The sequence below is a fragment of the Orbicella faveolata genome, unplaced genomic scaffold (genome assembly GCF_042242905.1).
Source record: "Orbicella faveolata isolate gen_17 unplaced genomic scaffold, um_ofav_v1 contig_46, whole genome shotgun sequence".
Taxonomy (NCBI): Eukaryota; Metazoa; Cnidaria; class Anthozoa; order Scleractinia; family Merulinidae; genus Orbicella; species Orbicella faveolata.
This window is the reverse complement of record NW_028301576.1, coordinates 16591133-16602988: the sequence shown is the minus strand read 5'-3', so window position 1 is coordinate 16602988 and position 11856 is coordinate 16591133. Positions and strand designations below refer to the sequence as shown.

General features: G+C 40.9%; 1 pseudogene across 1 annotated transcript; it reads right to left on the bottom strand.

Moving 5' to 3' along the window:
- Window positions 1-2166: 2166 nt before the first annotated feature.
- LOC149098654 (lactadherin-like) lies at window positions 2167-11645 on the bottom strand (annotated as a pseudogene). The gene is made up of 7 exons (XR_016203429.1): window positions 11476-11645; window positions 8752-8897; window positions 8517-8579; window positions 7048-7388; window positions 6480-6620; window positions 4752-5077; window positions 2167-2804 (listed from the first exon to the last, which is right to left on the bottom strand). The product of XR_016203429.1 is annotated as a lactadherin-like (transcript).
- Window positions 11646-11856: the final 211 nt, after the last annotated feature.

Genomic DNA, 11856 nt, shown 5'->3' with positions numbered 1-11856 from the left:
CAGGGTTTGATGTTCAGGAGGCAGAGAAACAGTACCACGACTCCAAGGGCATCCAACACGAATTGACTTGGACGAAGGAGAGAAGCTTGGGGACAGGGCAAGATTGCTTTGTCTTGTTACCATCCTCGCGCGTCGCGCCCCGTTTTTTATCGTGAACGGCTAAATACACGTTTACAAGAAGATTTCCGCCGATGTTGTTATCACTGCAACCAAGGTTGCTGGTATTTCAGGTCTGGGAAAAGTAAGAGGTTTACATTTTGAAGACGTTAGCGGCACCCGATTTTCGGGGAAAAAAAATCATCACTGGGACGTACTAAATAAATTACGCTATTTAAAACGGGAAAGTTGGATGTTAGCAAGAGTAATACGATAACAGGTTGACGGGAAATAAAGCATACGCTTGAACAAATTTTGAACTTCTTGATATTTGGTTGAAAAAAAAAACGCTTACGAATTGCTGACCATAAATTGTGAAAGCTGTATAGTAAGACACAAATTTTTCAAAGCAACGAAGATGTCAGGTAAGTGCACGGAGAGTTTTGTAAGTACAACTTGACACCGAGAGTGAGATTTTTCCCCGTCCATATAAATTCACTGCGTAATCTATTTATCAACATAACGTTTTCAAATTTTTTACTGCATTTTAAGGTCCAGTCATCTTTATGATTTCGTTCGTTGTGATGGTAAAGAACCTTTTGACTCGGGGGAGAGGGGTGCTCCCTTGTATACGCTGTATGGGTATGTGGGGCACGTTTACTATGGTAGATTTTCACCATTTTGGTGTGAAATAGCCAGAGAATGTTTTGACACGCCCGCCCGCAATTGAGTATATTGTTTATATTTGAAGTAATTAATCTTCATTCATTAAGATTGGGAAATTATAAGCCCAGCCTTCTTAAATGGGAGTCCATGGCTGGTTACAGACGTGTATGACGTGTATATCTTAGGGTAGCGATCCATTAGTTCGATTACTTGGGGAGCAGTGAAAAAGCGTGGCACTCTTTCCCCAATTTTCTCTCCCGTCGCTTTCCCAGAAGTTTCCAAGTAACCGAACGCCTGAAACAGATTTAAAAGAAGGCAACAAATTGGTATCCAACTATTACTGTCAAATTGCTGCATAATAACCCAGCTGAAGTTCATCCAAGTGAATCCCAAGAACAGGGCGATAAAATGCTTCAAATGTAAACTCGATAATAGCGGGCACTATAAAAGAAAAGTGACTCGATTTATAACTTAGTTACAAAGAAAAGATATAAACCGTTTTTGATTTTGGAAAGCTCTTTATTCTGTGCTCTACGAACTTGAAGATATGACAAACAAAGCCCCTACGACTACTCCACGTGTTTCGAGTTGCTGCACCGTCTCCCGTGTCAGCGACGCCTGACTGAGGTTCTCTTTCTCAGATGCCCCCCCCCCCCCCCCAAAAAAAAAAATTATTTAGTTTCGACTGAGAAGATGTATCAAACAACTGGGCACGAGACAGTGACTCATCACATTTCTAAAACCCTCGAATTTGGTGAAAAATACTTGCTGCAAGTCTTGTCAATTCTCTTCTCAGTGTTTGGAAATGTGATAAAATGTTCTCTTTCGTATGAAACATACTACTTCAAGATAACGGAGATTCAAATTTATCATTTCTAAACGCTTTTGAAAGTTGCGTAGTGTCTCTGTACTTTATTGTTGTGGCGAAAGAAAATCTGTTCAATAAAGTTTTAAATCATTTTTCTGAGAAAAATTCACAAAAATTAAAAGACACTTGTATTATAACGCAAGGGTGAAATACATAACAAACAGACGTTGGAATCCGGAGCAGAAGCTTGTGGGATAACACACGATAGGACCCGAATGGAAGACCTTATATCCCCCGTAAACTGTTTTCGATCAATCGTTTTAAGTTCTGGTCTAACAGACTCGCAAGTAGATGCAAGTTGAAAACTTGAGTGTACTTGCAACTGCGTTTGGCGAGGCCTTGCGTGCACTTGCGTTGACTTGCGATGACTTGCGCTCATTTTGGTTGAGATCAAATTTGCCCGCAAGTCGACACAAGTGTTTCGCCGTTTGGCCACCCAACCCAAGTCAACGAAAGTTGTTTAACAACCTATTAGCCAATGAAATACAGGATTTTGGCCGCGCGGGACAAAGCCAGTAGGCTTGAAATGTTTCTGTTTTTGTTTTGTTTTGTTTTGTTTTGTTTTTTGTGCGACTTGCATGGCATTTTCGTGAAAACGTGCGAGTCCGTTTGGTCACCCAACAAACGAGTTCAACTTGCGGCTACGTGCGACTACTTGCGAGTCCATTTGGCTAGGGCTTAAGACCTGAACCAGGTTTCCATCTTGAAGTTGGCAGAACAGGCAAAGTCGCAACAGTTTGTAATTTGTGTATCTGAAAAGGGGCGCTTTTGAGATGACTTCGTAGTTATCTCATTTCCTATTTGCCAAAAATTAAAAGGTGATTTTGTCAACCAATAATGAACGTATAGCCTTTTGACGTGTCAGTTTCACCCACAAGCATGGAACTCCAAAGAAAAGAAAGGAAACTTGACGCTTTCCACTAACCGACCTTTTTTCACTACCTTGTCAAAATGTAAGCAAGCAGGATATTCCAATACTCCATAAACCGTGCACCCCCCCGCCACGTACTAATGCTCTTCGATCACACGAATATAATGTGCCCCGCGATAGCTCAGTGCGCACGCAGACATGGTTAGTCCATTTCAACGGATGGATACGGACAAAACGAGCATGGAATGGCGGGAAGATCTTTTGAGCAACAATGGAGTCTCGATCAAAGTTGCCCCGAAAAACCTGCAAAAAAAAATAAATAAATAAAAATAAATAAATAAATAAATAAATAAATAAATAAAAAAGATAGCAGCTGGATAAAATAATTTAACATAGTTGTTATAGAGTTTGCAAACGGTCTCCATCGAATCTCTATTCTTGTTTGTTGGAGGCATACTGCTAATTCTGTTTGACATCGAGTGGTAATTAATGTCAGCTAATGTCATATGCGGCAGGATTTATGGGATAACGGTATAACGGTTTGCTGAACACTGAAGAAGGATTATACACCCGAAACGTCTGTTTCTTCAAAGACTTTTATGACACTGTCTGATAAGTTGTTACAATATCAACCTATAAGCTATTTAGGCCGGATTTATGGCATGTAGACCTGACGTCATTCCTACAGATAATAGTGTGATTGTTGCTTAAAACTCGGTCGGGCCGGTGCCGTATGTGCCGATTGAGTTTGTTGTTGTGTGAGATACTTTAATAACTGTCAGAGAAAACCCTTTACGCGATCTCGAATAGATAAATCTTCGTGGATCACTATCATCAACAGAGCTCATCTAGTTTATGTTAAGATCTTTTGAAGATCTGAAATAGACAGTTTGTTTGTGGAGATACTGCTTTGCAAAGTGTAGAGGAATGAAGGTCGTTAGCCAAGATATAAGTGTGCACTGAATATTACTGAATATTCGCGGCACATGTCATAATAGCTAAGGAAATTTGCTTTAGTTTTGCCGCATCACAGTCATATTATGTCTTACTCTAGATTTAGCAAATTTTCAGTATCAAATTTTGTCCTTTAACGGTGTACTTTTCCGTAACAAAGAAAATATTTGAAACAGGTTTCAGTACGGACAGTGCCAACAGATTTATCTATTCGAGATCGCGTAAAGGGTTTTCTCTGACAGTTATCTAAGTATCTCACATTTTTAACACGTCTAGTCGTTGCTTTGATTGGCTTGTCACAACAATGCTCCGTTAGCGGCCTGGACAAAAATCTTCCCAGGGGACCGTGGAGCAAAGTACCTGGCTTGTCGAGAACTGTGCGTTCCCTTCCCCTGGTCAGGGTCAATTTGTTAGCCCGGCATTCCGCTCGGGTTTCGAATGTGTCCTCGAATGCTGCCGACAGCATGATCACTGATTCCGGATGGTTGGCTTTCTTCGATTCAGAGCTTTGTATCGTGCGCTGTGGAGATGAATTTGGCTTGGAATTTAACTGCAAGGGAGCGCTTAAACCTGTACTATGATTCTGCGGAGGAACTGGGGCGGCTGGCGGGATTTCAGTGTTTTTTTTTTTCGCTTCGAGCGGGGGTCAGTCCAGAATCGAGTGTGTAGCCTTTACTCTTTCTTAGTAGAGGAAAACTATTAAGCGATAACTTGCTTAAAAGGCTTCGGATCGAGCTGAGAAGCGAGATGACAATAGAAAAGACAACAAGGCATTGAGGTGAGTCATTTTTATTGCAAAAAAACCAAAATTTCAGCTATAATGTCGATTACCGTTTTTCCCCGTACAAACCTTTATAAATTCAAACCGTTGTAACACAACACCACCACATACCGCAAGGCGAAGGTCACGTTTCGCGTAACCAAACTCGGTCGTTATGTAATAGTAGATGTCGGCGGTAACCGTGTCACGTTTCGCGCGCTGGACGTTCGCATAAAGATCACAAAAAAAAAAAAATTCTCGCATTGTGAGCTTGGGCCGCCTGTGCAAAAACCAACACTCCAAAGTCCAATTCGATTAGGATAGTGGACCTGCATGAAAGCCAGCAAAGGCTGATGTGGCTTCCTCTGTAAATAATTATTGTAATTTATTTATGCTACGGGTTTGTAACGGTGCATGTAGGTTGTCCTTGTATACGGACGGAAACTGGCGAACTCTGAATGCTTCGATAATGAGGTACTACGACGACACTTAGTAGCACATAAGCGATGAATTGAAAGCCAAAATCAGTTGGTTACCTTCTTTCTACCCCGCACTGTGTACCGAACCCAGAAAGAACCTGCAAGGCTGTAAGACAGGGAATAACTGGTTGTCTAATTGGAACTATCTTGTCTTCCTTGTGTTGCCACTTTGGTAACGGTCGTGGGAGTTCCAAGATCAAGCTGCAGCCATTGGTTGACGTTATTCACCTTGGCACACCAGGCGCCTACTTTACCTGAAGCGGCTACAAGGTTCAAACGGGCGAGATTTGCAGCGTGGTTGTTGTTAGCAATAGATGACGCCGTCATGGCACTGTCTTGAATGCGGCCATCTTCAATTCCAATTGGCATAGAGCAATGAGAGCCTAAACAAAAATGTAATTGTCATAAGCAAAAGGGCGCAGTAACTGGCAATCCAATCCTGGCAATGTTTTTTCCGCAGTCCAAATATATGGTATTTCACATATCACTTGCTTGCTTCGATCCAGAAATTGTGTAAATAAGATCGTCTCTTGCATCTAAAAGAGAAGACTTCTTTCTTATTCTCCGAGCGAGGTTAAGGCATCATTTGGTTCTGGAAAGCTGGAGACAGATGGACGATAAGCATTCATTGGATGACGTTTGTCGTGTTATCCAGAATAATCAAGGAGAGGTAAGTGTATTCAGCCGAGGACAAAGGCTGAGGTTGGTAACAGGCTGAGGCTGATACCAAGAATTTGATTGTTCTGGATATCATGAAAAACTGAATTCAATAACTGCTTCACTATATATAGCAGCAAAGAACTTAGATCATAATTTGCATTAATTAAGTTGTGAACGTTAACAATAAATGGAGCTTTTCATCCTTTGCTAAAATCATGTCTTTCCCTTACTTATCGTGCTTATTTCGATCATTTTCGTTTTCAGGTATCTTTTAATACTCCCTGGGCCTCTTCTGTGGATTTTTGCGCGTTTTACACGTCGCCATCGCAACATTATCTGACAGGTACTGAATAACCTCTTAGCTATGCTACCGCCCTCCACAGGTGACAAAATATCTGGAATTAATAAATAATCAGGAGCTGACAAAATAGAGTTGATGAATTCAATGTCTAATAATGAAAATCACTATTACCAGATTACTAGAGGCCGTCCAACACTATAAGTTATTGTTGGTTCTTCTTATATAAAGAATTAAAAAACCACTTATAATATGCGGCAATCTCGAAAAATTTAGTCGTGAATTTTCCGAGTTTTGTGTCCTGGAATTCTGATAATAATCGCAGTATCTTGTTCCACACCATCGCAGAATCCCGCCCCCGCCCACAAATCTCAAAGGCAGAAGTCCTTCCAATAAGAAACCTTTCCTTATATCTCCCTCCGTTATCCAAATACAACCCAACGGATTTACCTCCAAAGGAATTGCTGGATTTGGGCTAGACTGGCGATAAGCCCAAGTGATCAGGGGCCCGTTACTCGAAAGTCACGAAAACTTTTCGGGCCCGCAAAGCCATTTTTAATTAAACTGTATCTAAAAACAGAGAGGTGTTTGCGCCCGAAACTTCTTGTATGAAGAGAACCTCTGTTCATATTAAGAACATGATAATAAAGCTGGTCTGTAATCATAAGGTTTGAGATTTTGTTACGGCTTTCCGGGTGCGCAAACATTTCGGGACCTTCGAGAAACGGGCCCCAGCCCGTTAATAAGTCGCTCACAAATAAGGCCATCAAAAATGAGATTTTAATAAAAACTCACAATTTGACTACCTATTTATAAGATATATTTACCTACTAGACACCCGTAAACTTCTGCTCTCAAGCAAAGAAACCCTGACCAAGTCTTGGGATGAAACCTAAGGTACTTGGCTTGAATTGGCGAGTGAGGAGAATGATAACTGGGGTATTGCGGTCTATGTTACCTCCAAACACCTGACATATTCATAACACTTCAATCAACCTAATTGCAGCCACATACCCTTTTGTTTCTAGAGGAAATACCTTTGTCTGTTATATGAATAAAGCAGTGAAAAATAGTTATCTGAAGTCACTTTCCAATTAGCTTATTTGTGTTCGCCAGCGTGTAATGCAGAGAGCAGCCTGTGCAAAATACCTAACCTTTTTCATAACTGTTAACTAAGTCGAGTCTGGCTTGTTAGGATTACTGCTACCATTTCGAGTCTGGTTTTCCTCCTTACCCGGATGGTTATCAAGTTTACAAACCAAAGAGAAAAATGAAAAGCTGGATAAGAAAAAGAGGGATCATGGTAAAACAAGTTCTATACCTTTGGTATCCTTCAGGTCCCGTCTAAAGACTAAAATTAAACCAATTTAGATCAGTTGTTAGGTGTACATGTACCTTAATATGACCATCAACGAGTCGGTACCAGGCCCAATGCGATCCATTCACGCCGTAGGACAAACTGTAACTTGTTGCCCACTGGTCAGCGTCATTCCTTCCCTGAGTCGCCACTTTGGTGTTGTTTCCCCCCCCCACCCCCCCCCCCCCCAAATATACCTGCAGCCATTTGTTTGTGTTTCTAGAGCGTGGGTACTAGACCCCGGCCTTATCTCCGACTGAGATTCGGTTTAGCCGGGATAAATGAGCAGTATAATTATCGCCATGAATGGTCGATGCTGAAAATGCGTTGTCGGGAAGATGGCCACTACCCATTCCCAGAGGAAGGAAACAGCTACGAGCTGTGAACAGCAGTTACATAAAGATAATTCAGAAGACATAAGGGAATAGTTTCTAAAACGGATAAAAAGTAACATTATTATACATTGAACTCACTATCTCTTTTCTGATTGGCCGAAAGCGTACAGTGAATTTTCGAAATCAGCGCCTGTGACGTCATAACTACAGATTATACAATAGTCATGTCAAGGACACTCAAGGTCACGGGTAATCATGTCATGTTTGACCGCGGTGCATGATTTCTAAGGGTAATTATGTCAAGTTCGCGCGCTTTGTGTTGCTTGCCGTCAGTGAAGAAGTAAAAACATGACTTCCATTTTTTTCCCGTTCAATGTATAATAAAACAATTATTGGATTCGGTTTTTGTGATATCCAGAATAATCAAGGTCTCGGTAACCCCTACCTCGACCTTGATTATTCTGGATATCACAAAAACCGAATACAATAATTGTTTATTATTAACCATTATTAATTTTTAATTCGGTGTGCCTGTAACAAAATTCGACCAGTTAGATTGCTCCATTGCCGGTCCAATATTCCGTAAGTGTTAGACCGGTCACTCTCCCAAATGATCCCGCAGGATTTCCGCTTTCACACAACAATTCCTTTTCTTTTTCCTCAACTCTCTTTCCCTTCTATTTTGTTTAGCATGAAACGTGAGCATATGCCTAGTCGGTCCCCAATCAGAGTTGTGCGCTCGAAATTCAGTTTCCTTAGCATTTTCATCAGTGTAATAAATCACTTGTAAACGAACTAAACAGGTGGGACCGTACTGGGAGAAAATCGGCCACGGTCTTTTTTGTGCGCTGTGCTCGGTCCATACTGTCAAAACCGAGAGCCGAAATTGTCCCAATACTATAGAATGGCTTTACATGAAATATAGTGACCCTCCACTGTAGAGATAGAAAGACAATCTGAAGAATACAAGACGTCAATCGTTTCAACTTCTCTGCAACCATAAATTTCTACTCGCATCGAGATGTGACCAGCCCAAGCTTTACGATGAAACCGAATACTTCTGGCAAAAGCCCGAGTATCTGAATCAAATCTGATTGGTTTTCCTCGCACTATGCAGCTGCAGCATTACACAAATAATTCTAGAGTTCACGATTTTTCATCAGGAATTCTACCGTCCTCCAACCCCGTAGGCATAAGACAGTTCTTCACTGGAGGAAGAAGAAATCGAAAGAAATCTTAAAAAGAAACAGAACAACTTGTGCAGGAGTAAATTGAGACCTTTTTAAGGGCTTCGAAAACATAAAATCAAACGACAATGAATATTTAATTTCATTTAACAGTAATTCAGTGCTTGTCGTCAGTTCCGAGACAAGGGAAATGAAGGCTCCTTATCAGCACTGAACTTACCTTTTCGGCAGCCATACAGTTCAACTCTCAGGCAAGGTACATTATGATTGTGGATCTTTGGATGAAAGCGGATGAAACGAGCATCGATGTGGGGTCTAAGAGAAATGTGTGATGACAGTGTTTCTGTCAGTGTTCCCAGCAAAGACCTGAAATTAATAGCAACCAATAGTTTAGCTCCATTAAATGCCAGAGTTCGATACCTGGCCAACCACATTTGATACTGTCTATTCGTGATATGCCTTCCTAAAACTAGTCCCTCAGAGGGGCTTGCAACTGAACAACTGTGTAATGGATGGACAAGATAAAGTATCACTCTCCTTCGATCAACTGAAAACCTCAAAACTGATTGCTTTTTTTTTCTTTTCTGTACTGGACGAAATTGACAGTGTGAACTTGAAAGTAAGAGAAACACTCCATCAAGTATTAACTGCTTTGATCATTCTATTTTATCTAAGTGTACATTGAATTTCTAAGAATGCTGGTTTTGTTATTAAGGTTGTGTTCTGGACTTTACAACAGGAGTTTAAGAATATATGTGTGTGCTAACTTGAATACATGTAAGCACCGTCAAAGGGCTTCAACTTTTACTGGATGTCAGCTTCGGTTTTCTCGCCCAAGGGTGAATTTTTGTTTCCTCGTCGGCCCAGAAGTCTCAAAAGACGCCAAATGCAAGTCAAATATATAACATTTTGAATTCTTGCTTTTTGGAAGTATTTGAACGCTTCACGCATTGACTCCCGGACCTTTATGCCAAAAACGTATTTTTGGAACATTCTGGACATTTTCAGCCTGGAAATGAGCCAAATTAGCTACACACTACTCAAAAATGTATTCGCAACATGACAGCATGCCTTTCTTTCCACCAACATCGCGTTTTAGGACATTTTTGCTCGAGCGCACTCAGAAATCAAAATTTCGTCTTCAGACTTTTCGGTTTTTTTTAAAAATTTTTTCCGCGTTTCCTTTTTCTCCTTTTCTTATCTTTTTGCTGCAGTGATTGACCTTCTACTGGGCTTGCTTTCAGTTCAAAAATTCCAGAAAAAGCCTCATCGAGACGGGCAATTCTTACCATGGAGTAGCCAAGTGTAGTCGATGGAAATTTTGCTCCGAGTTTTTCACTCAAATTTCTCAGTATTTTCGTGCATATTTCAGGCTCCATTGACCTGATCACTCTGATCTGGGTATCATTGGAAAGATCTTTTTCTCCTGCAGAATGTGAGCATAGATGATGCCAATGTTGGTGAAAGGTGATGACACCAGAAGTCGAACAAAGGCCATGGCCGGTTACGGCCGGCATAGGCGTCAATGGGTAAATGAAGGACAAAAATCAGTATTTTGCATTTCCCTCCGGCTTCCCGCCCTCTAAGAACTCCCGCTTTCCGCCCTTTCCTCTCCCGCCTCCCGCCCCCTATTCTAAACTGGAATTTGGTTATCTCAACTTGGCCTTGAGCTTTTGAGATATTCACAGAACTGATCACGTTGTAAAGGTCTTACCCTTTCAGTATTTCACACACTCCTTTTAAAGCAGTAGTCGGGGAAGTTGCTGAACTACGCTTGTTTGTTTTTGTGTCTAGTGCGAAAGCACTAATATACTTTAAAAGCTGCTTTCCAGTTTTAGATCGATCTCGGCCCCAGCGACTACAAACTGGATATCCATATTTATTCCACGCCTTAAAACTAGTAATATTATAATTATTAATCCTTAATTCATTTGGTTGTCCTGTCAAAAATGTGGTTGGAGAGTTTAATGCTGATTTCATAGCCAATTTACAGTTACTTTCGGTAACATTTAACTTCAGAAGCAGGTCCTCAAATATTACACATTCACCTGGTTTCAAATCATTTAATTTAGTTTTCCAAGTGTCTTTGTGTTGTTTTATGTTGTGTCGAGGTGTATTTTTCTCCAAAAATTAAAGTATTTCAGTTGCCCTCGTGGTTGGGGGTAATTAAATCTACATTCATTCTTTGATTTCTATCTACAGGTATGCGAGTGCCTGTGAATCTGCCTGTTAACCAGCTTTTGCAGTTCTGGGTCATTAAATGGCAATTGACAACAAATACTGTTATCAATGACCCATCAATTTACTCTGTAACAATAGCATCATCATCATTTTATTTGAAAACAAAAATACTGGTGTACTTTCTAGCCATATAAGCCTGTGAATGTGAGGTGAACCCCATTGCTGGTATTCCACTCTGTAGAATCAGTGAGAAGAGGGTCATGAAGGGGGGTACCAAATCCCAGTTTCCAGCCCAAATTTCTGCCAAATCCCAGTTCCCAGCTTAAATTTGGTCCAAATCCCAGTTACCAAATCTAAAATCCCATCTCCAGTGATTGTTTGCAGACTAAAATGTGTAATTACTTAAAAGTGTGGACTGACGTCGTTTGGATACACACATACCGTCACCTGGACTGAAGAAAATCTCTCATTCTTCTGGTGAGCAGTCTTTGTCTTCCAGCCCTTGTTGGCATAACCATATTGAAACCACTTGTGTAATCTGCACAATCCTCGTCAGACTCACTGTCTCACTTTTGCTGCTGCTGTACTCGTCACTTTGATCAGTGCAGGTTGAAGACGATGAACTATCAAACACGATGTTTGCTGTTTCTTTTTGATGACACTCGGTGAATCACTCAGATGAACAAGGAGCGTGATTCACTCTCCCGAAGCATTTCGATGTGATCATTAGTTCGCAATACAAAAGCCGCTTCTTTAGGGTTACCTCTTCGCAGCAGAATCCTCAACTCCACACTTTTCCATAATCATCTTTTGTAGTTCTCTCGGGCTGCAGCTTAAGTTTAACGAAAGTTTCCAGTTTCCTGTGTGTATTGCAGCATTTTTTGCGTTAATATAGTTGATTTCGATGATCATAGTCCGCGAATTGGCGGCCATTTTTATCTTTCCCGCCACGTCCAAACATGCGCGTATCATTTCATCAACAACAAACCGCTGACCAGGAAAACTGACAGAGCTAAACGGTAAAACCGTGTGGAGCCTGGTAGCTAGCACGCCGAAACGAAAAATGTAATGATTCTATGCGTCTACTGAGGTCTAATGATGCAGAATTTTAATTCTTTATTCAAAAGAATAGACTCGATTAAGC